This window comes from Hyla sarda, chromosome 9 (assembly GCF_029499605.1).
Source record: "Hyla sarda isolate aHylSar1 chromosome 9, aHylSar1.hap1, whole genome shotgun sequence".
Taxonomy (NCBI): Eukaryota; Metazoa; Chordata; class Amphibia; order Anura; family Hylidae; genus Hyla; species Hyla sarda.
In genome coordinates, this window is record NC_079197.1 from 152,057,326 (window position 1) to 152,082,051 (window position 24,726).

At 43.4% G+C, this 24,726-nt stretch overlaps 59 non-coding genes across 59 annotated transcripts; 35 read left to right on the forward strand and 24 right to left on the reverse strand.

Annotated features, from left to right (window-relative positions):
- The first annotated feature begins 228 nt into the window (after positions 1-228).
- On the forward strand, positions 229-301 carry TRNAR-UCG (transfer RNA arginine (anticodon UCG)). Its single transcript has one exon. It is a non-coding gene; the product is annotated as a tRNA-Arg (tRNA).
- Positions 302-968: 667 nt separating this feature from the next.
- On the reverse strand, positions 969-1,078 carry TRNAL-CAA (transfer RNA leucine (anticodon CAA)). The gene is made up of 2 exons: positions 1,041-1,078; positions 969-1,014 (listed from the first exon to the last, which is right to left on the reverse strand). It is a non-coding gene; the product is annotated as a tRNA-Leu (tRNA).
- A 437-nt stretch (positions 1,079-1,515) lies between these two features.
- On the reverse strand, positions 1,516-1,625 carry TRNAL-CAA (transfer RNA leucine (anticodon CAA)). Its single transcript has 2 exons — positions 1,588-1,625; positions 1,516-1,561 (listed from the first exon to the last, which is right to left on the reverse strand). It is a non-coding gene; the product is annotated as a tRNA-Leu (tRNA).
- Positions 1,626-2,055: 430 nt separating this feature from the next.
- Positions 2,056-2,165, reverse strand: TRNAL-CAA (transfer RNA leucine (anticodon CAA)). The gene is made up of 2 exons: positions 2,128-2,165; positions 2,056-2,101 (listed from the first exon to the last, which is right to left on the reverse strand). It is a non-coding gene; the product is annotated as a tRNA-Leu (tRNA).
- A 242-nt stretch (positions 2,166-2,407) lies between these two features.
- TRNAR-UCG (transfer RNA arginine (anticodon UCG)) lies at positions 2,408-2,480 on the forward strand. Its single transcript has one exon. It is a non-coding gene; the product is annotated as a tRNA-Arg (tRNA).
- A 465-nt stretch (positions 2,481-2,945) lies between these two features.
- Positions 2,946-3,018, forward strand: TRNAR-UCG (transfer RNA arginine (anticodon UCG)). Its single transcript has one exon. It is a non-coding gene; the product is annotated as a tRNA-Arg (tRNA).
- A 472-nt stretch (positions 3,019-3,490) lies between these two features.
- On the forward strand, positions 3,491-3,563 carry TRNAR-UCG (transfer RNA arginine (anticodon UCG)). Its single transcript has one exon. It is a non-coding gene; the product is annotated as a tRNA-Arg (tRNA).
- Positions 3,564-3,683: 120 nt separating this feature from the next.
- On the reverse strand, positions 3,684-3,793 carry TRNAL-CAA (transfer RNA leucine (anticodon CAA)). Its single transcript has 2 exons — positions 3,756-3,793; positions 3,684-3,729 (listed from the first exon to the last, which is right to left on the reverse strand). It is a non-coding gene; the product is annotated as a tRNA-Leu (tRNA).
- Positions 3,794-4,034: 241 nt separating this feature from the next.
- On the forward strand, positions 4,035-4,107 carry TRNAR-UCG (transfer RNA arginine (anticodon UCG)). Its single transcript has one exon. It is a non-coding gene; the product is annotated as a tRNA-Arg (tRNA).
- Positions 4,108-4,227: 120 nt separating this feature from the next.
- On the reverse strand, positions 4,228-4,337 carry TRNAL-CAA (transfer RNA leucine (anticodon CAA)). The gene is made up of 2 exons: positions 4,300-4,337; positions 4,228-4,273 (listed from the first exon to the last, which is right to left on the reverse strand). It is a non-coding gene; the product is annotated as a tRNA-Leu (tRNA).
- A 242-nt stretch (positions 4,338-4,579) lies between these two features.
- Positions 4,580-4,652, forward strand: TRNAR-UCG (transfer RNA arginine (anticodon UCG)). Its single transcript has one exon. It is a non-coding gene; the product is annotated as a tRNA-Arg (tRNA).
- A 120-nt stretch (positions 4,653-4,772) lies between these two features.
- Positions 4,773-4,882, reverse strand: TRNAL-CAA (transfer RNA leucine (anticodon CAA)). Its single transcript has 2 exons — positions 4,845-4,882; positions 4,773-4,818 (listed from the first exon to the last, which is right to left on the reverse strand). It is a non-coding gene; the product is annotated as a tRNA-Leu (tRNA).
- Positions 4,883-5,124: 242 nt separating this feature from the next.
- Positions 5,125-5,197, forward strand: TRNAR-UCG (transfer RNA arginine (anticodon UCG)). Its single transcript has one exon. It is a non-coding gene; the product is annotated as a tRNA-Arg (tRNA).
- Positions 5,198-5,311: 114 nt separating this feature from the next.
- TRNAL-CAA (transfer RNA leucine (anticodon CAA)) lies at positions 5,312-5,421 on the reverse strand. The gene is made up of 2 exons: positions 5,384-5,421; positions 5,312-5,357 (listed from the first exon to the last, which is right to left on the reverse strand). It is a non-coding gene; the product is annotated as a tRNA-Leu (tRNA).
- A 242-nt stretch (positions 5,422-5,663) lies between these two features.
- On the forward strand, positions 5,664-5,736 carry TRNAR-UCG (transfer RNA arginine (anticodon UCG)). Its single transcript has one exon. It is a non-coding gene; the product is annotated as a tRNA-Arg (tRNA).
- A 465-nt stretch (positions 5,737-6,201) lies between these two features.
- TRNAR-UCG (transfer RNA arginine (anticodon UCG)) lies at positions 6,202-6,274 on the forward strand. Its single transcript has one exon. It is a non-coding gene; the product is annotated as a tRNA-Arg (tRNA).
- Positions 6,275-6,766: 492 nt separating this feature from the next.
- TRNAR-UCG (transfer RNA arginine (anticodon UCG)) lies at positions 6,767-6,839 on the forward strand. Its single transcript has one exon. It is a non-coding gene; the product is annotated as a tRNA-Arg (tRNA).
- Positions 6,840-6,959: 120 nt separating this feature from the next.
- On the reverse strand, positions 6,960-7,069 carry TRNAL-CAA (transfer RNA leucine (anticodon CAA)). Its single transcript has 2 exons — positions 7,032-7,069; positions 6,960-7,005 (listed from the first exon to the last, which is right to left on the reverse strand). It is a non-coding gene; the product is annotated as a tRNA-Leu (tRNA).
- A 429-nt stretch (positions 7,070-7,498) lies between these two features.
- On the reverse strand, positions 7,499-7,608 carry TRNAL-CAA (transfer RNA leucine (anticodon CAA)). The gene is made up of 2 exons: positions 7,571-7,608; positions 7,499-7,544 (listed from the first exon to the last, which is right to left on the reverse strand). It is a non-coding gene; the product is annotated as a tRNA-Leu (tRNA).
- Positions 7,609-7,934: 326 nt separating this feature from the next.
- TRNAR-UCG (transfer RNA arginine (anticodon UCG)) lies at positions 7,935-8,007 on the forward strand. Its single transcript has one exon. It is a non-coding gene; the product is annotated as a tRNA-Arg (tRNA).
- A 491-nt stretch (positions 8,008-8,498) lies between these two features.
- TRNAR-UCG (transfer RNA arginine (anticodon UCG)) lies at positions 8,499-8,571 on the forward strand. Its single transcript has one exon. It is a non-coding gene; the product is annotated as a tRNA-Arg (tRNA).
- Positions 8,572-8,691: 120 nt separating this feature from the next.
- Positions 8,692-8,801, reverse strand: TRNAL-CAA (transfer RNA leucine (anticodon CAA)). Its single transcript has 2 exons — positions 8,764-8,801; positions 8,692-8,737 (listed from the first exon to the last, which is right to left on the reverse strand). It is a non-coding gene; the product is annotated as a tRNA-Leu (tRNA).
- A 242-nt stretch (positions 8,802-9,043) lies between these two features.
- On the forward strand, positions 9,044-9,116 carry TRNAR-UCG (transfer RNA arginine (anticodon UCG)). Its single transcript has one exon. It is a non-coding gene; the product is annotated as a tRNA-Arg (tRNA).
- A 114-nt stretch (positions 9,117-9,230) lies between these two features.
- TRNAL-CAA (transfer RNA leucine (anticodon CAA)) lies at positions 9,231-9,340 on the reverse strand. The gene is made up of 2 exons: positions 9,303-9,340; positions 9,231-9,276 (listed from the first exon to the last, which is right to left on the reverse strand). It is a non-coding gene; the product is annotated as a tRNA-Leu (tRNA).
- Positions 9,341-9,582: 242 nt separating this feature from the next.
- Positions 9,583-9,655, forward strand: TRNAR-UCG (transfer RNA arginine (anticodon UCG)). Its single transcript has one exon. It is a non-coding gene; the product is annotated as a tRNA-Arg (tRNA).
- Positions 9,656-10,119: 464 nt separating this feature from the next.
- Positions 10,120-10,192, forward strand: TRNAR-UCG (transfer RNA arginine (anticodon UCG)). The gene has a single exon. It is a non-coding gene; the product is annotated as a tRNA-Arg (tRNA).
- A 319-nt stretch (positions 10,193-10,511) lies between these two features.
- TRNAR-UCG (transfer RNA arginine (anticodon UCG)) lies at positions 10,512-10,584 on the forward strand. The gene has a single exon. It is a non-coding gene; the product is annotated as a tRNA-Arg (tRNA).
- A 666-nt stretch (positions 10,585-11,250) lies between these two features.
- Positions 11,251-11,360, reverse strand: TRNAL-CAA (transfer RNA leucine (anticodon CAA)). The gene is made up of 2 exons: positions 11,323-11,360; positions 11,251-11,296 (listed from the first exon to the last, which is right to left on the reverse strand). It is a non-coding gene; the product is annotated as a tRNA-Leu (tRNA).
- A 242-nt stretch (positions 11,361-11,602) lies between these two features.
- TRNAR-UCG (transfer RNA arginine (anticodon UCG)) lies at positions 11,603-11,675 on the forward strand. The gene has a single exon. It is a non-coding gene; the product is annotated as a tRNA-Arg (tRNA).
- Positions 11,676-11,789: 114 nt separating this feature from the next.
- TRNAL-CAA (transfer RNA leucine (anticodon CAA)) lies at positions 11,790-11,899 on the reverse strand. Its single transcript has 2 exons — positions 11,862-11,899; positions 11,790-11,835 (listed from the first exon to the last, which is right to left on the reverse strand). It is a non-coding gene; the product is annotated as a tRNA-Leu (tRNA).
- Positions 11,900-12,140: 241 nt separating this feature from the next.
- On the forward strand, positions 12,141-12,213 carry TRNAR-UCG (transfer RNA arginine (anticodon UCG)). Its single transcript has one exon. It is a non-coding gene; the product is annotated as a tRNA-Arg (tRNA).
- A 666-nt stretch (positions 12,214-12,879) lies between these two features.
- TRNAL-CAA (transfer RNA leucine (anticodon CAA)) lies at positions 12,880-12,989 on the reverse strand. The gene is made up of 2 exons: positions 12,952-12,989; positions 12,880-12,925 (listed from the first exon to the last, which is right to left on the reverse strand). It is a non-coding gene; the product is annotated as a tRNA-Leu (tRNA).
- A 260-nt stretch (positions 12,990-13,249) lies between these two features.
- On the forward strand, positions 13,250-13,322 carry TRNAR-UCG (transfer RNA arginine (anticodon UCG)). Its single transcript has one exon. It is a non-coding gene; the product is annotated as a tRNA-Arg (tRNA).
- A 472-nt stretch (positions 13,323-13,794) lies between these two features.
- TRNAR-UCG (transfer RNA arginine (anticodon UCG)) lies at positions 13,795-13,867 on the forward strand. Its single transcript has one exon. It is a non-coding gene; the product is annotated as a tRNA-Arg (tRNA).
- A 120-nt stretch (positions 13,868-13,987) lies between these two features.
- TRNAL-CAA (transfer RNA leucine (anticodon CAA)) lies at positions 13,988-14,097 on the reverse strand. The gene is made up of 2 exons: positions 14,060-14,097; positions 13,988-14,033 (listed from the first exon to the last, which is right to left on the reverse strand). It is a non-coding gene; the product is annotated as a tRNA-Leu (tRNA).
- A 429-nt stretch (positions 14,098-14,526) lies between these two features.
- Positions 14,527-14,636, reverse strand: TRNAL-CAA (transfer RNA leucine (anticodon CAA)). Its single transcript has 2 exons — positions 14,599-14,636; positions 14,527-14,572 (listed from the first exon to the last, which is right to left on the reverse strand). It is a non-coding gene; the product is annotated as a tRNA-Leu (tRNA).
- A 326-nt stretch (positions 14,637-14,962) lies between these two features.
- Positions 14,963-15,035, forward strand: TRNAR-UCG (transfer RNA arginine (anticodon UCG)). The gene has a single exon. It is a non-coding gene; the product is annotated as a tRNA-Arg (tRNA).
- Positions 15,036-15,526: 491 nt separating this feature from the next.
- On the forward strand, positions 15,527-15,599 carry TRNAR-UCG (transfer RNA arginine (anticodon UCG)). Its single transcript has one exon. It is a non-coding gene; the product is annotated as a tRNA-Arg (tRNA).
- Positions 15,600-15,719: 120 nt separating this feature from the next.
- TRNAL-CAA (transfer RNA leucine (anticodon CAA)) lies at positions 15,720-15,829 on the reverse strand. Its single transcript has 2 exons — positions 15,792-15,829; positions 15,720-15,765 (listed from the first exon to the last, which is right to left on the reverse strand). It is a non-coding gene; the product is annotated as a tRNA-Leu (tRNA).
- A 242-nt stretch (positions 15,830-16,071) lies between these two features.
- Positions 16,072-16,144, forward strand: TRNAR-UCG (transfer RNA arginine (anticodon UCG)). The gene has a single exon. It is a non-coding gene; the product is annotated as a tRNA-Arg (tRNA).
- A 114-nt stretch (positions 16,145-16,258) lies between these two features.
- On the reverse strand, positions 16,259-16,368 carry TRNAL-CAA (transfer RNA leucine (anticodon CAA)). Its single transcript has 2 exons — positions 16,331-16,368; positions 16,259-16,304 (listed from the first exon to the last, which is right to left on the reverse strand). It is a non-coding gene; the product is annotated as a tRNA-Leu (tRNA).
- A 242-nt stretch (positions 16,369-16,610) lies between these two features.
- On the forward strand, positions 16,611-16,683 carry TRNAR-UCG (transfer RNA arginine (anticodon UCG)). Its single transcript has one exon. It is a non-coding gene; the product is annotated as a tRNA-Arg (tRNA).
- Positions 16,684-17,147: 464 nt separating this feature from the next.
- Positions 17,148-17,220, forward strand: TRNAR-UCG (transfer RNA arginine (anticodon UCG)). Its single transcript has one exon. It is a non-coding gene; the product is annotated as a tRNA-Arg (tRNA).
- A 319-nt stretch (positions 17,221-17,539) lies between these two features.
- TRNAR-UCG (transfer RNA arginine (anticodon UCG)) lies at positions 17,540-17,612 on the forward strand. Its single transcript has one exon. It is a non-coding gene; the product is annotated as a tRNA-Arg (tRNA).
- A 666-nt stretch (positions 17,613-18,278) lies between these two features.
- Positions 18,279-18,388, reverse strand: TRNAL-CAA (transfer RNA leucine (anticodon CAA)). Its single transcript has 2 exons — positions 18,351-18,388; positions 18,279-18,324 (listed from the first exon to the last, which is right to left on the reverse strand). It is a non-coding gene; the product is annotated as a tRNA-Leu (tRNA).
- Positions 18,389-18,630: 242 nt separating this feature from the next.
- TRNAR-UCG (transfer RNA arginine (anticodon UCG)) lies at positions 18,631-18,703 on the forward strand. Its single transcript has one exon. It is a non-coding gene; the product is annotated as a tRNA-Arg (tRNA).
- A 114-nt stretch (positions 18,704-18,817) lies between these two features.
- TRNAL-CAA (transfer RNA leucine (anticodon CAA)) lies at positions 18,818-18,927 on the reverse strand. The gene is made up of 2 exons: positions 18,890-18,927; positions 18,818-18,863 (listed from the first exon to the last, which is right to left on the reverse strand). It is a non-coding gene; the product is annotated as a tRNA-Leu (tRNA).
- Positions 18,928-19,168: 241 nt separating this feature from the next.
- On the forward strand, positions 19,169-19,241 carry TRNAR-UCG (transfer RNA arginine (anticodon UCG)). Its single transcript has one exon. It is a non-coding gene; the product is annotated as a tRNA-Arg (tRNA).
- Positions 19,242-19,907: 666 nt separating this feature from the next.
- Positions 19,908-20,017, reverse strand: TRNAL-CAA (transfer RNA leucine (anticodon CAA)). Its single transcript has 2 exons — positions 19,980-20,017; positions 19,908-19,953 (listed from the first exon to the last, which is right to left on the reverse strand). It is a non-coding gene; the product is annotated as a tRNA-Leu (tRNA).
- A 262-nt stretch (positions 20,018-20,279) lies between these two features.
- TRNAR-UCG (transfer RNA arginine (anticodon UCG)) lies at positions 20,280-20,352 on the forward strand. The gene has a single exon. It is a non-coding gene; the product is annotated as a tRNA-Arg (tRNA).
- A 472-nt stretch (positions 20,353-20,824) lies between these two features.
- On the forward strand, positions 20,825-20,897 carry TRNAR-UCG (transfer RNA arginine (anticodon UCG)). The gene has a single exon. It is a non-coding gene; the product is annotated as a tRNA-Arg (tRNA).
- Positions 20,898-21,017: 120 nt separating this feature from the next.
- On the reverse strand, positions 21,018-21,127 carry TRNAL-CAA (transfer RNA leucine (anticodon CAA)). Its single transcript has 2 exons — positions 21,090-21,127; positions 21,018-21,063 (listed from the first exon to the last, which is right to left on the reverse strand). It is a non-coding gene; the product is annotated as a tRNA-Leu (tRNA).
- A 242-nt stretch (positions 21,128-21,369) lies between these two features.
- On the forward strand, positions 21,370-21,442 carry TRNAR-UCG (transfer RNA arginine (anticodon UCG)). The gene has a single exon. It is a non-coding gene; the product is annotated as a tRNA-Arg (tRNA).
- Positions 21,443-21,558: 116 nt separating this feature from the next.
- On the reverse strand, positions 21,559-21,668 carry TRNAL-CAA (transfer RNA leucine (anticodon CAA)). Its single transcript has 2 exons — positions 21,631-21,668; positions 21,559-21,604 (listed from the first exon to the last, which is right to left on the reverse strand). It is a non-coding gene; the product is annotated as a tRNA-Leu (tRNA).
- A 242-nt stretch (positions 21,669-21,910) lies between these two features.
- TRNAR-UCG (transfer RNA arginine (anticodon UCG)) lies at positions 21,911-21,983 on the forward strand. The gene has a single exon. It is a non-coding gene; the product is annotated as a tRNA-Arg (tRNA).
- A 465-nt stretch (positions 21,984-22,448) lies between these two features.
- Positions 22,449-22,521, forward strand: TRNAR-UCG (transfer RNA arginine (anticodon UCG)). The gene has a single exon. It is a non-coding gene; the product is annotated as a tRNA-Arg (tRNA).
- A 493-nt stretch (positions 22,522-23,014) lies between these two features.
- On the forward strand, positions 23,015-23,087 carry TRNAR-UCG (transfer RNA arginine (anticodon UCG)). The gene has a single exon. It is a non-coding gene; the product is annotated as a tRNA-Arg (tRNA).
- Positions 23,088-24,292: 1,205 nt separating this feature from the next.
- TRNAL-CAA (transfer RNA leucine (anticodon CAA)) lies at positions 24,293-24,402 on the reverse strand. The gene is made up of 2 exons: positions 24,365-24,402; positions 24,293-24,338 (listed from the first exon to the last, which is right to left on the reverse strand). It is a non-coding gene; the product is annotated as a tRNA-Leu (tRNA).
- Positions 24,403-24,643: 241 nt separating this feature from the next.
- On the forward strand, positions 24,644-24,716 carry TRNAR-UCG (transfer RNA arginine (anticodon UCG)). The gene has a single exon. It is a non-coding gene; the product is annotated as a tRNA-Arg (tRNA).
- The last annotated feature ends 10 nt before the right edge of the window (positions 24,717-24,726 follow it).

Genomic DNA, 24,726 nt, shown 5'->3' on the forward strand with positions numbered 1-24,726 from the left:
GGGAACACATAAAAATGTTAAATATCCCTTTGTTATTGTCGGAGAATGAAGAATATCAATGTTTGTTGATTAGAGAGAGAAACAGCAATCTTTTTTTTTTTCAGAAGTGGGAGATCAGTGATAAGTGGAAATCATCTTTTACACATTGTAGTTCATCTTGGATCGCTTTAAAGTGGTTCGAAAACCACTTTAAAGCGATCGGAATCCTTAACTGAACCAACCAGTCAGGACCGTGTGGCCTAATGGATAAGGCGTCTGACTTCGGATCAGAAGATTGAGGGTTTGAGTCCCTTCGTGGTCGCAGTGGCACTTGGTTGACGTGTTCATCTCCTTTTAACGTTCGTAAGAATGTGCTCTCATGACTCCTAAAAGTAAAATATCAGTTAGAGGCACGTGACCGTGTCTTAGGCCAAAAACGGATTGTCAGAAGTGGGATTTGAACCCACGCCTCCATCTGGAGACCAGAACACCCAAGTATGGGGAAGAAACTACTCTTGAGTTTGGCACCTTAGACCACTCGGCCATCCTGACTAACACAGCTACCGTATCTTTTCCTCTTCCCCCTTGGGAACACTAAAAATTTTAAATATCCCTTTGTTATTGTCGGAGAATGAGGAACATCAATGTTTGTTGATTAGAGAGAGAAACAGCAATCTTTTTTTTTTTTTCAGAAGAGGGAGATCAGTGATAAGTGGAAATCATCTTTTACACATTGTAATTAATCTTGGATAGTTTTAAAGTAGTTCGGAATCCTTAACACGGGCCAACCAGTCAGGACCGTGTGGCCTAATGGATAAGGCGTCTGACTTTGGATCAGAAGATTGAGGGTTCGAGTCCCTTCGTGGTCGCAGTGGCACTTGGTTGACGTGTTCATCTCCTTTTAACGTTCGTAAGAATGTGCTCTCATGACTCCTAAAAGTAAAATATCAGTTAGAGGCACGTGACCGTGTCTTAGGCCAAAAACACATTGTCAGAAGTGGGATTTGAACCCACGCCTCCATCTGGAGACCAGAACACCCAAGTATGGGGAAGAAACTACTCTTGAGTCTGGCGCCTTAGACCACTCGGCCATCCTGACAAACACAGCTTCCTTACCTTTTCCTCTTCCCCCTTGGGAACACTAAAAATTTTAAATATCCCTTTGTTATTGTCGGAGAATGAGGAACATCAATGTTTGTTGATTAGAGAGAGAAACAGCAATCTTTTTTTTTTTTTCAGAAGAGGGAGATCAGTGATAAGTGGAAATCATCTTTTACACATTGTAATTAATCTTGGATAGTTTTAAAGTAGTTCGGAATCCTTAACACGGGCCAACCAGTCAGGACCGTGTGGCCTAATGGATAAGGCGTCTGACTTTGGATCAGAAGATTGAGGGTTCGAGTCCCTTCGTGGTCGCAGTGGCACTTGGTTGACGTGTTCATCTCCTTTTAACGTTCGTAAGAATGTGCTCTCATGACTCCTAAAAGTAAAATATCAGTTAGAGGCACGTGACCGTGTCTTAGGCCAAAAACACATTGTCAGAAGTGGGATTTGAACCCACGCCTCCATCTGGAGACCAGAACACCCAAGTATGGGGAAGAAACTACTCTTGAGTCTGGCGCCTTAGACCACTCGGCCATCCTGACAAACACAGCTTCCTTACCTTTTCCTCTTCCCCCTTGGGAACACTATAAATGTTAAATATCCCTTTGTTATAGTCGGAGGATGAAGAATATCAATGATTGTTGATTAGAGAGAGAAACAGCAATCTCTTTTTTTTTCAGAAGTGGGAGATCAGTGATAAGTGGAAATCATCTTTTACACATTGTAGTTCATCTTGGATCGCTTTAAAGTGGTTCGAAATCCTTAACGCAGGCCAACCAAACAAGACCGCGTGGCCTAATGGATAAGGCGTCTGACTTCGAATCAGAAGATTGAGGGTTCGAGTCCCTTGTGGTTGCATTTGGTTGACGTGTTCATTTCCTCTTTTAACGTTCGTAAGAATGTGCTCTCATGACTCCTAAAAGTAGAATATCAGTTAGAGGCACGTGACCGTGTCTTAGGCCAAAAACACATTGTCAGAAGTGGGATTTGAACCCACGCCTCCATCTGGAGACCAGAACACCCCAGTATGGGGAAGAAACTACTCTTGAGTCTGGCGCCTTAGACCACTCGGCCATCCTGACAAACACAGCTACCATACCCTTTCCTCTTCCCCCTTGGGAACACTAAAAATGTTAAATATCCCTTTGTTATTGTCGGAGAATGAAGAATATCAATGTTTGTTGATTAGAGAGAGAAACAGCAATCTTTTTTTTTTTCAGAAGTGGGAGATCAGTGATAAGTGGAAATCATCTTTTACACATTGTAGTTCATCTTGGATCGCTTTAAAGTGGTTCGAAATCCTTAACGCAGGCCAACCAAACAAGACCGCGTGGCCTAATGGATAAGGCGTCTGACTTCGAATCAGAAGATTGAGGGTTCGAGTCCCTTCGTGGTTGCATTTGGTTGACGTGTTCATCTCCTTTTAACGTTCGTAAGAAAGTGCTCTCATGACTCCTAAAAGTAAAATGTCAGTTAGAGGCACGTGACCGTGTCTTAGGCCAAAAACGCATTGTCAGAAGTGGGATTTGAACCCATGCCTCCATCCGGAGACCAGAACACCCAAGTATGGGGAAGAAACTACTCTTGAGTCTGGCGCCTTAGACCACTCGGCCATCCTGACAAACACAGCTTCCTTACCTTTTCCTCTTCCCCCTTGGGAACACTAAAAATGTTAAATATACCTTTGTTATAGTCGGAGGATGAAGAATATCAATGTTTGTTGATTAGAGAGAGAAACAGCAATCTTTTTTTTTTCAGAGTTGGGAGATCAGTGATAAATGGAAATCATCTTTTACACATTGTAGTTCATCTTGGATCGCTTTAAAGTGGTTCGAAATCCTAAACGCAGGCCAACCAAACAAGACCGCGTGGCCTAATGGATAAGGCGTCTGACTTCGGATCAGAAGATTGAGGGTTCGAGTCCCTTCGTGGTCGCAGTTTCACTTGGTTGATGTGTTCATCTCCTTTTAACGTTCGTAAGAATGTGCTCTCATGACTCCTAAAAGTAAAATATCAGTTAGAGGCACGTGACCGTGTCTTAGGCCAAAAACGCATTGTCAGAAGTGGGATTTGAACCCACGCCTCCATCTGGAGACCAAAACACCCAAGTATGGGGAAGAAACTACTCTTGAGTCTGGCGCCTTAGACCACTAGGCCATCCTGACAAACACAGCTACCGTATCTTTTCCTCTTCCCCCTTGGGAACACTAAAAATGTTAAATATCCCTTTGTTATTGTCGGAGAATGAAGAATATCAATGTTTGTTGATTAGAGAGAGAAACAGCAATCTTTTTTTTTTTCAGAAGAGGGAGATCAGTGATAAGTGGAAATCATCTTTTACACATTGTAATTAATCTTGGATAGTTTTAAAGTAGTTCGGAATCCTTAACACGGGCCAACCAGTCAGGACCGTGTGGCCTAATGGATAAGGCGTCTGACTTCGGATCAGAAGATTGAGGGTTCGAGTCCCTTCGTGGTCGCAGTGGCACTTGGTTGACGTGTTCATCTCCTTTTAACGTTCGTAAGAATGTGCTCTCATGACTCCTAAAAGTAAAATATCAGTTAGAGGCACGTGACCGTGTCTTAGGCCAAAAACACATTGTCAGAAGTGGGATTTGAACCCACGCCTCCATCTGGAGACCAGAACACCCAAGTATGGGGAAGAAACTACTCTTGAGTCTGGCGCCTTAGACCACTCGGCCATCCTGACAAACACAGCTTCCTTACCTTTTCCTCTTCCCCCTTGGGAACACTAAAAATGTTAAATATACCTTTGTTATAGTCGGAGGATGAAGAATATCAATGTTTGTTGATTAGAGAGAGAAACAGCAATCTTTTTTTTTTCAGAGTTGGGAGATCAGTGATAAATGGAAATCATCTTTTACACATTGTAGTTCATCTTGGATCGCTTTAAAGTGGTTCGAAATCCTAAACGCAGGCCAACCAAACAAGACCGCGTGGCCTAATGGATAAGGCGTCTGACTTCGGATCAGAAGATTGAGGGTTCGAGTCCCTTCGTGGTCGCAGTTTCACTTGGTTGATGTGTTCATCTCCTTTTAACGTTCGTAAGAATGTGCTCTCATGACTCCTAAAAGTAAAATATCAGTTAGAGGCACGTGACCGTGTCTTAGGCCAAAAACGCATTGTCAGAAGTGGGATTTGAACCCACGCCTCCATCTGGAGACCAGAACACCCAAGTATGGGGAAGAAACTACTCTTGAGTCTGGCGCCTTAGACCACTAGGCCATCCTGACAAACACAGCTACCGTATCTTTTCCTCTTCCCCCTTGGGAACACTAAAAATGTTAAATATCCCTTTGTTATTGTCGGAGAATGAAGAATATCAATGTTTGTTGATTAGAGAGAGAAACAGCAATCTTTTTTTTTTTCAGAAGAGGGAGATCAGTGATAAGTGGAAATCATCTTTTACACATTGTAATTAATCTTGGATAGTTTTAAAGTAGTTTGGAATCCTTAACACGGGCCAACCAGTCAGGACCGTGTGGCCTAATGGATAAGGCGTCTGACTTCGGATCAGAAGATTGAGGGTTCGAGTCCCTTCGTGGTCGCAGTGGAATTTGGTTGACGTGTTCATCTCCTTTTAACGTTCGGAAGAATGTGCTCTCTTGACTCCTAAAAGTAAAATATCAGTTAGAGGCACGTGACCGTGTCTTAGGCCAAAAACGCATTGTCAGAAGTGGGATTTGAACCCACGCCTCCATCTGGAGACCAGAACACCCAAGTATGGGGAAGAAACTACTCTTGAGTCTGGCGCCTTAGACCACTCGGCCATCCTGACAAACACAGCTTCCTTACCTTTTCCTCTTCCCCCTTGGGAACACTATAAATGTTAAATATCCCTTTGTTATAGTCGGAGGATGAAGAATATCAATGTTTGTTGATTAGAGAGAGAAACAGCAATCTCTTTTTTTTTCAGAAGTGGGAGATCAGTGATAAGTGGAAATCATCTTTTACACATTGTAGTTCATCTTGGATCGCTTTAAAGTGGTTCGAAATCCTTAACGCAGGCCGACCAAACAAGACCGCGTGGCCTAATGGATAAGGCGTCTGACTTCGAATCAGAAGATTGAGGGTTCGAGTCCCTTCGTGGTCGCATTTGGTTGACGTGTTCATCTCCTTTTAACGTTCGTAAGAATGTACTCTCATGACTCCTAAAAGTAGAATATCAGTTAGAGGCACGTGACCGTGTCTTAGGCCAAAAACACATTGTCAGAAGTGGGATTTGAACCCACGCCTCCATCTGGAGACCAGAACACCCAAGTATGGGGAAGAAACTACTCTTGAGTCTGGCGCCTTAGACCACTCGGCCATCCTGACAAACACAGCTACCATACCCTTTCCTCTTCCCCCTTGGGAACACTAAAAATGTTAAATATCCCTTTGTTATTGTCGGAGAATGAAGAATATCAATGTTTGTTGATTAGAGAGAGAAACAGCAATCTTTTTTTTTTTCAGAAGTGGGAGATCAGTGATAAATGGAAATCTTCTTTTACACATTGTAGTTCATCTTGGATCGCTTTAAAGTGGTTCGAAATCCTAAACGCAGGCCAACCAAACAAGACCGCGTGGCCTAATGGATAAGGCGTCTGACTTCGAATCAGAAGATTGAGGGTTCGAGTCCCTTCGTGGTCGCATTTAGTTGACGTGTTCATCTCCTTTTAATGTTCGTAAGAATGTGCTCTCATGACTCCTAAAAGTAAAATGTCAGTTAGAGGCACGTGACTGTGTCTTAGGCCAAAAACGCATTGTCAGAAGTGGGATTTGAACCCATACCTCCATCTGGAGACCAGAACACCCAAGTATGGGGAAGAAACTACTCTTGAGTCTGGCGCCTTAGACCACTCGGCCATCCTGACAAACACAGCTTCCTTACCTTTTCCTCTTCCCCCTTGGGAACACTAAAAATGTTAAATATACCTTTGTTATAGTCGGAGGATGAAGAATATCAATGTTTGTTGATTAGAGAGAGAAACAGCAATCTTTTTTTTTTCAGAGTTGGGAGATCAGTGATAAATGGAAATCATCTTTTACACATTGTAGTTCATCTTGGATCGCTTTAAAGTGGTTCGAAATCCTAAACGCAGGCCAACCAAACAAGACCGCGTGGCCTAATGGATAAGGCGTCTGACTTCGGATCAGAAGATTGAGGGTTCGAGTCCCTTCGTGGTCGCAGTTTCACTTGGTTGATGTGTTCATCTCCTTTTAACGTTCGTAAGAATGTGCTCTCATGACTCCTAAAAGTAAAATATCAGTTAGAGGCACGTGACCGTGTCTTAGGCCAAAAACGCATTGTCAGAAGTGGGATTTGAACCCACGCCTCCATCTGGAGACCAAAACACCCAAGTATGGGGAAGAAACTACTCTTGAGTCTGGCGCCTTAGACCACTAGGCCATCCTGACAAACACAGCTACCGTATCTTTTCCTCTTCCCCCTTGGGAACACTAAAAATGTTAAATATCCCTTTGTTATTGTCGGAGAATGAAGAATATCAATGTTTGTTGATTAGAGAGAGAAACAGCAATCTTTTTTTTTTTCAGAAGTGGGAGATCAGTGATAAGTGGAAATCATCTTTTACACATTGTAGTTCATCTTGGATCGCTTTAAAGTGGTTCGAAAACCACTTTAAAGCGATCGGAATCCTTAACTGAACCAACCAGTCAGGACCGTGTGGCCTAATGGATAAGGCGTCTGACTTCGGATCAGAAGATTGAGGGTTTGAGTCCCTTCGTGGTCGCAGTGGCACTTGGTTGACGTGTTCATCTCCTTTTAACGTTCGTAAGAATGTGCTCTCATGACTCCTAAAAGTAAAATATCAGTTAGAGGCACGTGACCGTGTCTTAGGCCAAAAACGGATTGTCAGAAGTGGGATTTGAACCCACGCCTCCATCTGGAGACCAGAACACCCAAGTATGGGGAAGAAACTACTCTTGAGTCTGGCGCCTTAGACCACTCGGCCATCCTGACAAACACAGCTTCCTTACCTTTTCCTCTTCCCCCTTGGGAACACTATAAATGTTAAATATCCCTTTGTTATAGTCGGAGGATGAAGAATATCAATGTTTGTTGATTAGAGAGAGAAACAGCAATCTCTTTTTTTTTCAGAAGTGGGAGATCAGTGATAAGTGGAAATCATCTTTTACACATTGTAGTTCATCTTGGATCGCTTTAAAGTGGTTCGAAATCCTTAACGCAGGCCGACCAAACAAGACCGTGTGGCCTAATGGATAAGCCGTCTGACTTCGAATCAGAAGATTGAGGGTTCGAGTCCCTTCGTGGTCGCATTTGGTTGACGTGTTCATCTCCTTTTAACGTTCGTAAGAATGTACTCTCATGACTCCTAAAAGTAGAATATCAGTTAGAGGCACGTGACCGTGTCTTAGGCCAAAAACACATTGTCAGAAGTGGGATTTGAACCCACGCCTCCATCTGGAGACCAGAACACCCAAGTATGGGGAAGAAACTACTCTTGAGTCTGGCGCCTTAGACCACTCGGCCATCCTGACAAACACAGCTACCATACCCTTTCCTCTTCCCCCTTGGGAACACTAAAAATGTTAAATATCCCTTTGTTATTGTCGGAGAATGAAGAATATCAATGTTTGTTGATTAGAGAGAGAAACAGCAATCTTTTTTTTTTTCAGAAGTGGGAGATCAGTGATAAATGGAAATCTTCTTTTACACATTGTAGTTCATCTTGGATCGCTTTAAAGTGGTTCGAAATCCTAAACACAGGCCAACCAAACAAGACCGCGTGGCCTAATGGATAAGGCGTCTGACTTCGAATCAGAAGATTGAGGGTTCGAGTCCTAAACGCAGGCCAACCAAACAAGACCGCGTGGCCTAATGGATAAGGCGTCTGACTTCGGATCAGAAGATTGAGGGTTCGAGTCCCTTCGTGGTCGCAGTTTCACTTGGTTGATGTGTTCATCTCCTTTTAACGTTCGTAAGAATGTGCTCTCATGACTCCTAAAAGTAAAATATCAGTTAGAGGCACGTGACCGTGACTTAGGCCAAAAACGCATTGTCAGAAGTGGGATTTGAACCCACGCCTCCATCTGGAGACCAAAACACCCAAGTATGGGGAAGAATCTACTCTTGAGTCTGGCGCCTTAGACCACTAGGCCATCCTGACAAACACAGCTACCGTATCTTTTCCTCTTCCCCCTTGGGAACACTAAAAATGTTAAATATCCCTTTGTTATTGTCGGAGAATGAAGAATATCAATGTTTGTTGATTAGAGAGAGAAACAGCAATCTTTTTTTTTTCAGAAGTGGGAGATCAGTGATAAGTGGAAATCATCTTTTACACATTGTAGTTCATCTTGGATCGCTTTAAAGTGGTTCGAAAACCACTTTAAAGCGATCGGAATCCTTAACTGAACCAACCAGTCAGGACCGTGTGGCCTAATGGATAAGGCGTCTGACTTCGGATCAGAAGATTGAGGGTTTGAGTCCCTTCGTGGTCGCAGTGGCACTTGGTTGACGTGTTCATCTCCTTTTAACGTTCGTAAGAATGTGCTCTCATGACTCCTAAAAGTAAAATATCAGTTAGAGGCACGTGACCGTGTCTTAGGCCAAAAACGGATTGTCAGAAGTGGGATTTGAACCCACGCCTCCATCTGGAGACCAGAACACCCAAGTATGGGGAAGAAACTACTCTTGAGTCTGGCGCCTTAGACCACTCGGCCATCCTGACAAACACAGCTTCCTTACCTTTTCCTCTTCCCCCTTGGGAACACTATAAATGTTAAATATCCCTTTGTTATAGTCGGAGGATGAAGAATATCAATGTTTGTTGATTAGAGAGAGAAACAGCAATCTCTTTTTTTTTCAGAAGTGGGAGATCAGTGATAAGTGGAAATCATCTTTTACACATTGTAGTTCATCTTGGATCGCTTTAAAGTGGTTCGAAATCCTTAACGCAGGCCGACCAAACAAGACCGCGTGGCCTAATGGATAAGGCGTCTGACTTCGAATCAGAAGATTGAGGGTTCGAGTCCCTTCGTGGTCGCATTTGGTTGACGTGTTCATCTCCTTTTAACGTTCGTAAGAATGTACTCTCATGACTCCTAAAAGTAGAATATCAGTTAGAGGCACGTGACCGTGTCTTAGGCCAAAAACACATTGTCAGAAGTGGGATTTGAACCCACGCCTCCATCTGGAGACCAGAACACCCAAGTATGGGGAAGAAACTACTCTTGAGTCTGGCGCCTTAGACCACTCGGCCATCCTGACAAACACAGCTACCATACCCTTTCCTCTTCCCCCTTGGGAACACTAAAAATGTTAAATATCCCTTTGTTATTGTCGGAGAATGAAGAATATCAATGTTTGTTGATTAGAGAGAGAAACAGCAATCTTTTTTTTTTTCAGAAGTGGGAGATCAGTGATAAATGGAAATCTTCTTTTACACATTGTAGTTCATCTTGGATCGCTTTAAAGTGGTTTGAAATCCTAAACAGAGGCCAACCATACAAGACCGCGTGGCCTAATGGATAAGGCGTCTGACTTCGAATCAGAAGATTGAGGGTTCGAGTCCCTTCGTGGTCGCATTTAGTTGACGTGTTCATCTCCTTTTAACGTTCGTAAGAATGTGCTCTCATGACTCCTAAAAGTAAAATGTCAGTTAGAGGCACGTGACTGTGTCTTAGGCCAAAAACGCATTGTCAGAAGTGGGATTTGAACCCATACCTCCATCTGGAGACCAGAACACCCAAGTATGGGGAAGAAACTACTCTTGAGTCTGGCGCCTTAGACCACTCGGCCATCCTGACAAACACAGCTTCCTTACCTTTTCCTCTTCCCCCTTGGGAACACTAAAAATGTTAAATATACCTTTGTTATAGTCGGAGGATGAAGAATATCAATGTTTGTTGATTAGAGAGAGAAACAGCAATCTTTTTTTTTCAGAGTTGGGAGATCAGTGATAAATGGAAATCATCTTTTACACATTGTAGTTCATCTTGGATCGCTTTAAAGTGGTTCGAAATCCTAAACGCAGGCCAACCAAACAAGACCGCGTGGCCTAATGGATAAGGCGTCTGACTTCGGATCAGAAGATTGAGGGTTCGAGTCCCTTCGTGGTCGCAGTTTCACTTGGTTGATGTGTTCATCTCCTTTTAACGTTCGTAAGAATGTGCTCTCATGACTCCTAAAAGTAAAATATCAGTTAGAGGCACGTGACCGTGTCTTAGGCCAAAAACGCATTGTCAGAAGTGGGATTTGAACCCACGCCTCCATCTGGAGACCAAAACACCCAAGTATGGGGAAGAAACTACTCTTGAGTCTGGCGCCTTAGACCACTAGGCCATCCTGACAAACACAGCTACCGTATCTTTTACCGCTTTAAAGTGGTTCGAAAACCACTTTAAAGCGATCGGAATCCTTAACTGAACCAACCAGTCAGGACCGTGTGGCCTAATGGATAAGGCGTCTGACTTCGGATCAGAAGATTGAGGGTTTGAGTCCCTTCGTGGTCGCAGTGGCACTTGGTTGACGTGTTCATCTCCTTTTAACGTTCGTAAGAATGTGCTCTCATGACTCCTAAAAGTAAAATATCAGTTAGAGGCACGTGACCGTGTCTTAGGCCAAAAACGGATTGTCAGAAGTGGGATTTGAACCCACGCCTCCATCTGGAGACCAGAACACCCAAGTATGGGGAAGAAACTACTCTTGAGTTTGGCACCTTAGACCACTCGGCCATCCTGACTAACTCAGCTACCGTATCTTTTCCTCTTCCCCCTTGGGAACACTAAAAATTTTAAATATCCCTTCGTTATTGTCGGAGAATGAGGAACATCAATGTTTGTTGATTAGAGAGAGAAACAGCAATCTTTTTTTTTTTTCAGAAGAGGGAGATCAGTGATAAGTGGAAATCATCTTTTACACATTGTAATTAATCTTGGATAGTTTTAAAGTAGTTCGGAATCCTTAACACGGGCCAACCAGTCAGGACCGTGTGGCCTAATGGATAAGGTGTCTGACTTTGGATCAGAAGATTGAGGGTTCGAGTCCCTTCGTGGTCGCAGTGGCACTTGGTTGACGTGTTCATCTCCTTTTAACGTTCGTAAGAATGTGCTCTCATGACTCCTAGAAGTAAAATATCAGTTAGAGGCACGTGACCGTGTCTTAGGCCAAAAACACATTGTCAGAAGTGGGATTTGAACCCACGCCTCCATCTGGAGACCAGAACACCCAAGTATGGGGAAGAAACTACTCTTGAGTCTGGCGCCTTAGACCACTCGGCCATCCTGACAAACACAGCTTCCTTACCTTTTCCTCTTCCCCCTTGGGAACACTATAAATGTTAAATATCCCTTTGTTATAGTCGGAGGATGAAGAATATCAATGATTGTTGATTAGAGAGAGAAACAGCAATCTCTTTTTTTTTCAGAAGTGGGAGATCAGTGATAAGTGGAAATCATCTTTTACACATTGTAGTTCATCTTGGATCGCTTTAAAGTGGTTCGAAATCCTTAACGCAGGCCAACCAAACAAGACCGCGTGGCCTAATGGAAAAGGCGTCTGACTTCGAATCAGAAGATTGAGGGTTCGAGTCCCTTCGTGGTCGCATTTGGTTGACGTGTTCATCTCCTTTTAACGTTCGTAAGAATGTGCTCTCATGACTCCTAAAAGTAAAATGTCAGTTAGAGGCACGTGACCGTGTCTTAGGCCAAAAACGCATTGTCAGAAGTGGGATTTGAACCCACGCCTCCATCTGGAGACCAGAACACCCAAGTATGGGGAAGAAACTACTCTTGAGTCTGGCGCCTTAGACCACTCGGCCATCCTGACAAACACAGCTTCCTTACCTTTTCCTCTTCCCCCTTGGGAACACTAAAAATGTTAAATATACCTTTGTTATAGTCGGAGGATGAAGAATATCAATGTTTGTTGATTAGAGAGAGAAACAGCAATCTTTTTTTTTTCAGAGTTGGGAGATCAGTGATAAATGGAAATCATCTTTTACACATTGTAGTTCATCTTGGATCGCTTTAAAGTGGTTCGAAATCCTAAACGCAGGCCAACCAAACAAGACCGCGTGGCCTAATGGATAAGGCGTCTGACTTCGGATCAGAAGATTGAGGGTTCGAGTCCCTTCGTGGTCGCAGTTTCACTTGGTTGATGTGTTCATCTCCTTTTAACGTTCGTAAGAATGTGCTCTCATGACTCCTAAAAGTAAAATATCAGTTAGAGGCACGTGACCGTGTCTTAGGCCAAAAACGCATTGTCAGAAGTGGGATTTGAACCCACGCCTCCATCTGGAGACCAAAACACCCAAGTATGGGGAAGAAACTACTCTTGAGTCTGGCGCCTTAGACCACTCGGCCATCCTGAAAAACACAGCTACCGTATCTTTTCCTTTTCCTCTTCCCCCTTGGGAACACTAAAAATGTTAAATATCCCTTTGTTATTGTCGGAGAATGAAGAATATCAATGTTTGTTGATTAGAGAGAGAAACAGCAATTTTTTTTTTTTTCAGAAGTGGGAGATCAGTGATAAGTGGAAATCATCTTTTACACATTGTAGTGCATCTTGGATCGCTTTAAAGTGGTTCGAAATCCTTAACGCAGGCCAACCAAACAAGACCGCGTGGCCTAATGGATAAGGCGTCTGACTTCGAATCAGAAGATTGAGGGTTCGAGTCCCTTGTGGTTGCATTTGGTTGACGTGTTCATTTCCTCTTTTAACGTTCGTAAGAATGTGCTCTCATGACTCCTAAAAGTAGAATATCAGTTAGAGGCACGTGACCGTGTCTTAGGCCAAAAACACATTGTCAGAAGTGGGGTTTGAACCCACGCCTCCATCTGGAGACCAGAACACCCCAGTATGGGGAAGAAACTACTCTTGAGTCTGGCGCCTTAGACCACTCGGCCATCCTGACAAACACAGCTACCATACCCTTTCCTCTTCCCCCTTGGGAACACTAAAAATGTTAAATATCCCTTTGTTATTGTCGGAGAATGAAGAATATCAATGTTTGTTGATTAGAGAGAGAAACAGCAATCTTTTTTTTTCAGAAGTGGGAGATCAGTGATAAGTGGAAATCATCTTTTACACATTGTAGTTCATCTTGGATCGCTTTAAAGTGGTTCGAAAACCACTTTAAAGCGATCGGAATCCTTAACTGAACCAACCAGTCAGGACCGTGTGGCCTAATGGATAAGGCGTCTGACTTCGGATCAGAAGATTGAGGGTTTGAGTCCCTTCGTGGTCGCAGTGGCACTTGGTTGACGTGTTCATCTCCTTTTAACGTTCGTAAGAATGTGCTCTCATGACTCCTAAAAGTAAAATATCAGTTAGAGGCACGTGACCGTGTCTTAGGCCAAAAACGGATTGTCAGAAGTGGGATTTGAACCCACACCTCCATCTGGAGACCAGAACACCCAAGTATGGGGAAGAAACTACTCTTGAGTCTGGCACCTTGGACCACTCGGCCATCCTGACAAACACAGCTACCATACCCTTTCCTCTTCCTCCTTGGGAACACTAAAAATGTTAAATATCCCTTTGTTATTGTCGGAGAATGAAGAATATCAATGTTTGTTGATTAGAGAGAGAAACAGCAATCTTTTTTTTTTTCAGAAGTGGGAGATCAGTGATAAGTGGAAATCATCTTTTACACATTGTAATTAATCTTGGATAGTTTTAAAGTAGTTTGGAATCCTTAACACGGGCCAACCAGTCAGGACCGTGTGGCCTAATGGATAAGGCGTCTGACTTCGGATCAGAAGATTGAGGGTTCGAGTCCCTTCGTGGTCGCAGTGGCACTTGGTTGACGTGTTCATCTCCTTTTAACGTTCGGAAGAATGTGCTCTCTTGACTCCTAAAAGTAAAATATCAGTTAGAGGCACGTGACCGTGTCTTAGGCCAAAAACACATTGTCAGAAGTGGGATTTGAACCCACGCCTCCATCTGGAGACCAGAACACCCAAGTATGGGGAAGAAACTACTCTTGAGTCTGGCGCCTTAGACCACTCGGCCATCCTGACAAACACAGCTTCCTTACCTTTTCCTCTTCCCCCTTGGGAACACTATAAATGTTAAATATCCCTTTGTTATAGTCGGAGGATGAAGAATATCAATGTTTGTTGATTAGAGAGAGAAACAGCAATCTCTTTTTTTTTCAGAAGTGGGAGATCAGTGATAAGTGGAAATCATCTTTTACACATTGTAGTTCATCTTGGATCGCTTTAAAGTGGTTCGAAATCCTTAACGCAGGCCGACCAAACAAGACCGTGTGGCCTAATGGATAAGCCGTCTGACTTCAAATCAGAAGATTGAGGGTTCGAGTCCCTTCGTGGTCGCATTTGGTTGACGTGTTCATCTCCTTTTAACGTTCGTAAGAATGTACTCTCATGACTCCTAAAAGTAGAATATCAGTTAGAGGCACGTGACCGTGTCTTAGGCCAAAAACACATTGTCAGAAGTGGGATTTGAACCCACGCCTCCATCTGGAGACCAGAACACCCAAGTATGGGGAAGAAACTACTCTTGAGTCTGGCGCCTTAGACCACTCGGCCATCCTGACAAACACAGCTACCATACCCTTTCCTCTTCCCCCTTGGGAACACTAAAAATGTTAAATATCCCTTTGTTATTGTCGGAGAATGAAGAATATCAATGTTTGTTGATTAGAGAGAGAAACAGCAATCTTTTTTTTTTTCAGAAGTGGGAGATCAGTGATAAATGGAAATCTTCTTTTACACATTGTAGTTCATCTTGGATCGCTTTAAAGTGGTTCGAAATCCTAAACACAGGCCAACCAAACAAGACCGCGTGGCCTAATGGATAAGGCGTCTGACTTCGAATCAGAAGATTGAGGGTTCGAGTCCTAAACGCAGGCCAACCAAACAAGACCGCGTGGCCTAATGGATAAGGCGTCTGACTTCGGATCAGAAGATTGAGGGTTCGAGTCCCTTCGTGGTCGCAGTTTCACTTGGTTGATGTGTTCATCTCCTTTTAACGTTCGTAAGAATGTGCTCTCATGACTCCTAAAAGTAAAATATCAGTTAGAGGCACGTGACCGTGACTTAGGCCAAAAACGCATTGTCAGAAGTGGGATTTGAACCCACGCCTCCATCTGGAGACCAAAACACCCAAGTATGGGGAAGAATCTACTCTTGAGTCTGGCGCCTTAGACCACTAGGCCATCCGGACAAACACAGCTACCGTATCTTTTCCTCTTCCCCCTTGGGAACACTAAAAATGTTAAATATCCCTTTGTTATTGTCGGAGAATGAAGAATATCAATGTTTGTTGATTAGAGAGAGAAACAGCAATCTTTTTTTTTTCAGAAGTGGGAGATCAGTGATAAGTGGAAATCATCTTTTACACATTGTAGTTCATCTTGGATCGCTTTAAAGTGGTTCGAAAAGCACTTTAAAGCGATCGGAATCCTTAACTGAACCAACCAGTCAGGACCGTGTGGCCTAATGGATAAGGCGTCTGACTTCGGATCAGAAGATTGAGGGTTTGAGTCCCTTCGTGGTCGCAGTGGCACTTGGTTGACGTGTTCATCTCCTTTTAACGTTCGTAAGAATGTGCTCTCATGACTCCTAAAAGTAAAATATCAGTTAGAGGCACGTGACCGTGTCTTAGGCCAAAAACGGATTGTCAGAAGTGGGATTTGAACCCACGCCTCCATCTGGAGACCAGAACACCCAAGTATGGGGAAGAAACTACTCTTGAGTCTGGCGCCTTAGACCACTCGGCCATCCTGACAAACACAGCTTCCTTACCTTTTCCTCTTCCCCCTTGGGAACACTATAAATGTTAAATATCCCTTTGTTATAGTCGGAGGATGAAGAATATCAATGTTTGTTGATTAGAGAGAGAAACAGCAATCTCTTTTTTTTTCAGAAGTGGGAGATCAGTGATAAGTGGAAATCATCTTTTACACATTGTAGTTCATCTTGGATCGCTTTAAAGTGGTTCGAAATCCTTAACGCAGGCCGACCAAACAAGACCGCGTGGCCTAATGGATAAGGCGTCTGACTTCGAATCAGAAGATTGAGGGTTCGAGTCCCTTCGTGGTCGCATTTGGTTGACGTGTTCATCTCCTTTTAACGTTCGTAAGAATGTACTCTCATGACTCCTAAAAGTAGAATATCAGTTAGAGGCACGTGACCGTGTCTTAGGCCAAAAACACATTGTCAGAAGTGGGATTTGAACCCACGCCTCCATCTGGAGACCAGAACACCCAAGTATGGGGAAGAAACTACTCTTGAGTCTGGCGCCTTAGACCACTCGGCCATCCTGACAAACACAGCTACCATACCCTTTCCTCTTCCCCCTTGGGAACACTAAAAATGTTAAATATCCCTTTGTTATTGTCGGAGAATGAAGAATATCAATGTTTGTTGATTAGAGAGAGAAACAGCAATCTTTTTTTTTTTCAGAAGTGGGAGATCAGTGATAAATGGAAATTTTCTTTTACACATTGTAGTTCATCTTGGATCGCTTTAAAGTGGTTTGAAATCCTAAACAGAGGCCAACCATACAAGACCGCGTGGCCTAATGGATAAGGCGTCTGACTTCGAATCAGAAGATTGAGGGTTCGAGTCCCTTCGTGGTCGCATTTAGTTGACGTGTTCATCTCCTTTTAACGTTCGTAAGAATGTGCTCTCATGACTCCTAAAAGTAAAATGTCAGTTAGAGGCACGTGACTGTGTCTTAGGCCAAAAACGCATTGTCAGAAGTGGGATTTGAACCCATACCTCCATCTGGAGACCAGAACACCCAAGTATGGGGAAGAAACTACTCTTGAGTCTGGCGCCTTAGACCACTCGGCCATCCTGACAAACACAGCTTCCTTACCTTTTCCTCTTCCCCCTTGGGAACACTAAAAATGTTAAATATACCTTTGTTATAGTCGGAGGATGAAGAATATCAATGTTTGTTGATTAGAGAGAGAAACAGCAATCTTTTTTTTTCAGAGTTGGGAGATCAGTGATAAATGGAAATCATCTTTTACACATTGTAGTTCATCTTGGATCGCTTTAAAGTGGTTCGAAATCCTAAACGCAGGCCAACCAAACAAGACCGCGTGGCCTAATGGATAAGGCGTCTGACTTCGGATCAGAAGATTGAGGGTTCGAGTCCCTTCGTGGTCGCAGTTTCACTTGGTTGATGTGTTCATCTCCTTTTAACGTTCGTAAGAATGTGCTCTCATGACTCCTAAAAGTAAAATATCAGTTAGAGGCACGTGACCGTGTCTTAGGCCAAAAACGCATTGTCAGAAGTGGGATTTGAACCCACGCCTCCATCTGGAGACCAAAACACCCAAGTATGGGGAAGAAACTACTCTTGAGTCTGGCGCCTTAGACCACTAGGCCATCCTGACAAACACAGCTACCGTATCTTTTACCGCTTTAAAGTGGTTCGAAAACCACTTTAAAGCGATCGGAATCCTTAACTGAACCAACCAGTCAGGACCGTGTGGCCTAATGGATAAGGCGTCTGACTTCGGATCAGAAGATTGAGGGTTTGAGTCCCTTCGTGGTCGCAGTGGCACTTGGTTGACGTGTTCATCTCCTTTTAACGTTCGTAAGAATGTGCTCTCATGACTCCTAAAAGTAAAATATCAGTTAGAGGCACGTGACCGTGTCTTAGGCCAAAAACGGATTGTCAGAAGTGGGATTTGAACCCACGCCTCCATCTGGAGACCAGAACACCCAAGTATGGGGAAGAAACTACTCTTGAGTTTGGCACCTTAGACCACTCGGCCATCCTGACTAACTCAGCTACCGTATCTTTTCCTCTTCCCCCTTGGGAACACTAAAAATTTTAAATATCCCTTCGTTATTGTCGGAGAATGAGGAACATCAATGTTTGTTGATTAGAGAGAGAAACAGCAATCTTTTTTTTTTTTCAGAAGAGGGAGATCAGTGATAAGTGGAAATCATCTTTTACACATTGTAATTAATCTTGGATAGTTTTAAAGTAGTTCGGAATCCTTAACACGGGCCAACCAGTCAGGACCGTGTGGCCTAATGGATAAGGTGTCTGACTTTGGATCAGAAGATTGAGGGTTCGAGTCCCTTCGTGGTCGCAGTGGCACTTGGTTGACGTGTTCATCTCCTTTTAACGTTCGTAAGAATGTGCTCTCATGACTCCTAAAAGTAAAATATCAGTTAGAGGCACGTGACCGTGTCTTAGGCCAAAAACACATTGTCAGAAGTGGGATTTGAACCCACGCCTCCATCTGGAGACCAGAACACCCAAGTATGGGGAAGAAACTACTCTTGAGTCTGGCGCCTTAGACCACTCGGCCATCCTGACAAACACAGCTTCCTTACCTTTTCCTCTTCCCCCTTGGGAACACTATAAATGTTAAATATCCCTTTGTTATAGTCGGAGGATGAAGAATATCAATGATTGTTGATTAGAGAGAGAAACAGCAATCTCTTTTTTTTTCAGAAGTGGGAGATCAGTGATAAGTGGAAATCATCTTTTACACATTGTAGTTCATCTTGGATCGCTTTAAAGTGGTTCGAAATCCTTAACGCAGGCCAACCAAACAAGACCGCGTGGCCTAATGGAAAAGGCGTCTGACTTCGAATCAGAAGATTGAGGGTTCGAGTCCCTTCGTGGTCGCATTTGGTTGACGTGTTCATCTCCTTTTAACGTTCGTAAGAATGTGCTCTCATGACTCCTAAAAGTAAAATGTCAGTTAGAGGCACGTGACCGTGTCTTAGGCCAAAAACGCATTGTCAGAAGTGGGATTTGAACCCACGCCTCCATCTGGAGACCAGAACACCCAAGTATGGGGAAGAAACTACTCTTGAGTCTGGCGCCTTAGACCACTCGGCCATCCTGACAAACACAGCTTCCTTACCTTTTCCTCTTCCCCCTTGGGAACACTAAAAATGTTAAATATACCTTTGTTATAGTCGGAGGATGAAGAATATCAATGTTTGTTGATTAGAGAGAGAAACAGCAATCTTTTTTTTTTCAGAGTTGGGAGATCAGTGATAAATGGAAATCATCTTTTACACATTGTAGTTCATCTTGGATCGCTTTAAAGTGGTTCGAAATCCTAAACGCAGGCCAACCAAACAAGACCGCGTGGCCTAATGGATAAGGCGTCTGACTTCGGATCAGAAGATTGAGGGTTCGAGTCCCTTCGTGGTCGCAGTTTCACTTGGTTGATGTGTTCATCTCCTTTTAACGTTCGTAAGAATGTGCTCTCATGACTCCTAAAAGTAAAATATCAGTTAGAGGCACGTGACCGTGTCTTAGGCCAAAAACGCATTGTCAGAAGTGGGATTTGAACCCACGCCTCCATCTGGAGACCAAAACACCCAAGTATGGGGAAGAAACTACTCTTGAGTCTGGCGCCTTAGACCACTCGGCCATCCTGAAAAACACAGCTACCGTATCTTTTCCTTTTCCTCTTCCCCCTTGGGAACACTAAAAATGTTAAATATCCCTTTGTTATTGTCGGAGAATGAAGAATATCAATGTTTGTTGATTAGAGAGAGAAACAGCAATTTTTTTTTTTTTCAGAAGTGGGAGATCAGTGATAAGTGGAAATCATCTTTTACACATTGTAGTGCATCTTGGATCGCTTTAAAGTGGTTCGAAATCCTTAACGCAGGCCAACCAAACAAGACCGCGTGGCCTAATGGATAAGGCGTCTGACTTCGAATCAGAAGATTGAGGGTTCGAGTCCCTTGTGGTTGCATTTGGTTGACGTGTTCATTTCCTCTTTTAACGTTCGTAAGAATGTGCTCTCATGACTCCTAAAAGTAGAATATCAGTTAGAGGCACGTGACCGTGTCTTAGGCCAAAAACACATTGTCAGAAGTGGGGTTTGAACCCACGCCTCCATCTGGAGACCAGAACACCCCAGTATGGGGAAGAAACTACTCTTGAGTCTGGCGCCTTAGACCACTCGGCCATCCTGACAAACACAGCTACCATACCCTTTCCTCTTCCCCCTTGGGAACACTAAAAATGTTAAATATCCCTTTGTTATTGTCGGAGAATGAAGAATATCAATGTTTGTTGATTAGAGAGAGAAACAGCAATCTTTTTTTTTTTCAGAAGTGGGAGATCAGTGATAAGTGGAAATCATCTTTTACACATTGTAGTTCATCTTGGATCGCTTTAAAGTGGTTCGAAAACCACTTTAAAGCGATCGGAATCCTTAACTGAACCAACCAGTCAGGACCGTGTGGCCTAATGGATAAGGCGTCTGACTTCGGATCAGAAGATTGAGGGTTTGAGTCCCTTCGTGGTCGCAGTGGCACTTGGTTGACGTGTTCATCTCCTTTTAACGTTCGTAAGAATGTGCTCTCATGACTCCTAAAAGTAAAATATCAGTTAGAGGCACGTGACCGTGTCTTAGGCCAAAAACGGATTGTCAGAAGTGGGATTTGAACCCACACCTCCATCTGGAGACCAGAACACCCAAGTATGGGGAAGAAACTACTCTTGAGTCTGGCACCTTGGACCACTCGGCCATCCTGACAAACACAGCTACCATACCCTTTCCTCTTCCTCCTTGGGAACACTAAAAATGTTAAATATCCCTTTGTTATTGTCGGAGAATGAAGAATATCAATGTTTGTTGATTAGAGAGAGAAACAGCAATCTTTTTTTTTTTCAGAAGTGGGAGATCAGTGATAAGTGGAAATCATCTTTTACACATTGTAATTAATCTTGGATAGTTTTAAAGTAGTTTGGAATCCTTAACACGGGCCAACCAGTCAGGACCGTGTGGCCTAATGGATAAGGCGTCTGACTTCGGATCAGAAGATTGAGGGTTCGAGTCCCTTCGTGGTCGCAGTGGCACTTGGTTGACGTGTTCATCTCCTTTTAACGTTCGGAAGAATGTGCTCTCTTGACTCCTAAAAGTAAAATATCAGTTAGAGGCACGTGACCGTGTCTTAGGCCAAAAACACATTGTCAGAAGTGGGATTTGAACCCACGCCTCCATCTGGAGACCAGAACACCCAAGTATGGGGAAGAAACTACTCTTGAGTCTGGCGCCTTAGACCACTCGGCCATCCTGACAAACACAGCTTCCTTACCTTTTCCTCTTCCCCCTTGGGAACACTATAAATGTTAAATATCCCTTTGTTATAGTCGGAGGATGAAGAATATCAATGTTTGTTGATTAGAGAGAGAAACAGCAATCTCTTTTTTTTTCAGAAGTGGGAGATCAGTGATAAGTGGAAATCATCTTTTACACATTGTAGTTCATCTTGGATCGCTTTAAAGTGGTTCGAAATCCTTAACGCAGGCCAACCAAACAAGACCGCGTGGCCTAATGGATAAGGTGTCTGACTTCGAATCAGAAGATTGAGGGTTCGAGTCCCTTCGTGGTCGCATTTGGTTGACGTGTTCATTTCCTCTTTTAACGTTCGTAAGAATGTACTCTCATGACTCCTAAAAGTAGAATATCAGTTAGAGGCACGTGACCGTGTCTTAGGCCAAAAACACATTGTCAGAAGTGGGATTTGAACCCACGCCTCCATCTGGAGACCAGAACACCCAAGTATGGGGAAGAAACTACTCTTGAGTCTGGCGCCTTAGACCACTCGGCCATCCTGACAAACACAGCTACCATACCCTTTCCTCTTCCCCCTTGGGAACACTAAAAATGTTAAATATCCCTTTGTTATTGTCGGAGAATGAAGAATATCAATGTTTGTTGATTAGAGAGAGAAACAGCAATCTTTTTTTTTTTCAGAAGTGGGAGATCAGTGATAAATGGAAATCTTCTTTTACACATTGTAGTTCATCTTGGATCGCTTTAAAGTGGTTCGAAATCCTAAACGCAGGCCAACCAAACAAGACCGCGTGGCCTAATGGATAAGGCGTCTGACTTCGAATCAGAAGATTGAGGGTTCGAGTCCCTTCGTGGTCGCATTTAGTTGACGTGTTCATCTCCTTTTAACGTTCGTAAGAATGTGCTCTCATGACTCCTAAAAGTAAAATGTCAGTTAGAGGCACGTGACTGTGTCTTAGGCCAAAAACGCATTGTCAGAAGTGGGATTTGAACCCATACCTCCATCTGGAGACCAGAACACCCAAGTATGGGGAAGAAACTACTCTTGAGTCTGGCGCCTTAGACCACTCGGCCATCCTGACAAACACAGCTTCCTTACCTTTTCCTCTTCCCCCTTGGGAACACTAAAAATGTTAAATATACCTTCGTTATAGTCGGAGGATGAAGAATATCAATGTTTGTTGATTAGAGAGAGAAACAGCAATCTTTTTTTTTTCAGAGTTGGGAGATCAGTGATAAATGGAAATCATCTTTTACACATTGTAGTTCATCTTGGATCGCTTTAAAGTGGTTCGAAATCCTAAACGCAGGCCAACCAAACAAGACCGCGTGGCCTAATGGATAAGGCGTCTGACTTCGGATCAGAAGATTGAGGGTTCGAGTCCCTTCGTGGTCGCAGTTTCACTTGGTTGATGTGTTCATCTCCTTTTAACGTTCGTAAGAATGTGCTCTCATGACTCCTAAAAGTAAAATATCAGTTAGAGGCACGTGACCGTGTCTTAGGCCAAAAACGCATTGTCAGAAGTGGGATTTGAACCCACGCCTCCATCTGGAGACCAAAACACCCAAGTATGGGGAAGAAACTACTCTTGAGTCTGGCGCCTTAGACCACTAGGCCATGCTGACAAACACAGCTACCGTATCTTTTCCTCTTCCCCCTTGGGAACACTAAAAATGTTAAATATCCCTTTGTTATTGTCGGAGAATGAAGAATATCAATGTTTGTTGATTAGAGAGAGAAACAGCAATCTTTTTTTTTTTCAGAAGTGGGAGATCAGTGATAAGTGGAAATCATCTTTTACACATTGTAGTTCATCTTGGATCGCTTTAAAAGTAGTTCGAAAACCACTTTAAAGCGATCGGAATCCTTAACTGAACCAACCAGTCAGGACCGTGTGGCCTAATGGATAAGGCGTCTGACTTCGGATCAGAAGATTGAGGGTTTGAGTCCCTTCGTGGTCGCAGTGGCACTTGGTTGACGTGTTCATCTCCTTTTAACGTTCGTAAGAATGTGCTCTCATGACTCCTAAAAGTAAAATATCAGTTAGAGGCACGTGACCGTGTCTTAGGCCAAAAACGGATTGTCAGAAGTGGGATTTGAACCCACGCCTCCATCTGGAGACCAGAACACCCAAGTATGGGGAAGAAACTACTCTTGAGTTTGGCACCTTAGACCACTCGGCCATCCTGACTAACACAGCTACCGTATCTTTTCCTCTTCCCCCTTGGGAACACTAAAAATTTTAAATATCCCTTTGTTATTGTCGGAGAATGAGGAACATCAATGTTTGTTGATTAGAGAGAGAAACAGCAATCTTTTTTTTTTTTCAGAAGAGGGAGATCAGTGATAAGTGGAAATCATCTTTTACACATTGTAATTAATCTTGGATAGTTTTAAAGTAGTTCGGAATCCTTAACACGGGCCAACCAGTCAGGACCGTGTGGCCTAATGGATAAGGCGTCTGACTTTGGATCAGAAGATTGAGGGTTCGAGTCCCTTCGTGGTCGCAGTGGCACTTGGTTGACGTGTTCATCTCCTTTTAACGTTCGTAAGAATGTGCTCTCATGACTCCTAAAAGTAAAATATCAGTTAGAGGCACGTGACCGTGTCTTAGGCCAAAAACACATTGTCACAAGTGGGATTTGAACCCACGCCTCCATCTGGAGACCAGAACACCCAAGTATGGGGAAGAAACTACTCTTGAGTCTGGCGCCTTAGACCACTCGGCCATCCTGACAAACACAGCTTCCTTACCTTTTCCTCTTCCCCCTTGGGAACACTATAAATGTTAAATATCCCTTTGTTATAGTCGGAGGATGAAGAATATCAATGATTGTTGATTAGAGAGAGAAACAGCAATCTCTTTTTTTTTCAGAAGTGGGAGATCAGTGATAAGTGGAAATCATCTTTTACACATTGTAGTTCATCTTGGATCGCTTTAAAGTGGTTTGAAATCCTTAAGGCAGGCCAACCAAACAAGACTGCGTGGCCTAATGGATAAGGTGTCTGACTTCGAATCAGAAGACTGAGGGTTCGAGACCCTTCGTGGTAGCATTTGGTTGACGTGTTCATCTCCTTTTAACGTTTGTAAGAATGTGCTCTCATGATTCCTAAAAGTAAAATGTCAGTTAGAGGCACGTGACCGTGTCTTAGGCCAAAAACGCATTGTCAGAAGTGGGATTTGAACCCACGCCTCCATCTGGAGACCAGAACACCCAAGTATGGGGAAGAAACTACTCTTGAGTCTGGTGCCTTAGACCACTCGGCCATCCTGACAAACACAGCTTCCTTACCTTTTCCTCTTCCCCCTTGGGAACACTAAAAATGTTAAATATACCTTTGTTATAGTCGGAGGATGAAGAATATCAATGTTTGTTGATAAGAGAGAGAAACAGCAATCTTTTTTTTTTCAGAGTTGGGAGATCAGTGATAAATGGAAATCATCTTTTACACATTGTAGTTCATCTTGGATCGCTTTAAAGTGGTTCGAAATCCTAAACGCAGGCCAACCAAACAAGACCGCGTGGCCTAATGGATAAGGCGTCTGACTTCGGATCAGAAGATTGAGGGTTCGAGTCCCTTCGTGGTCGCAGTTTCACT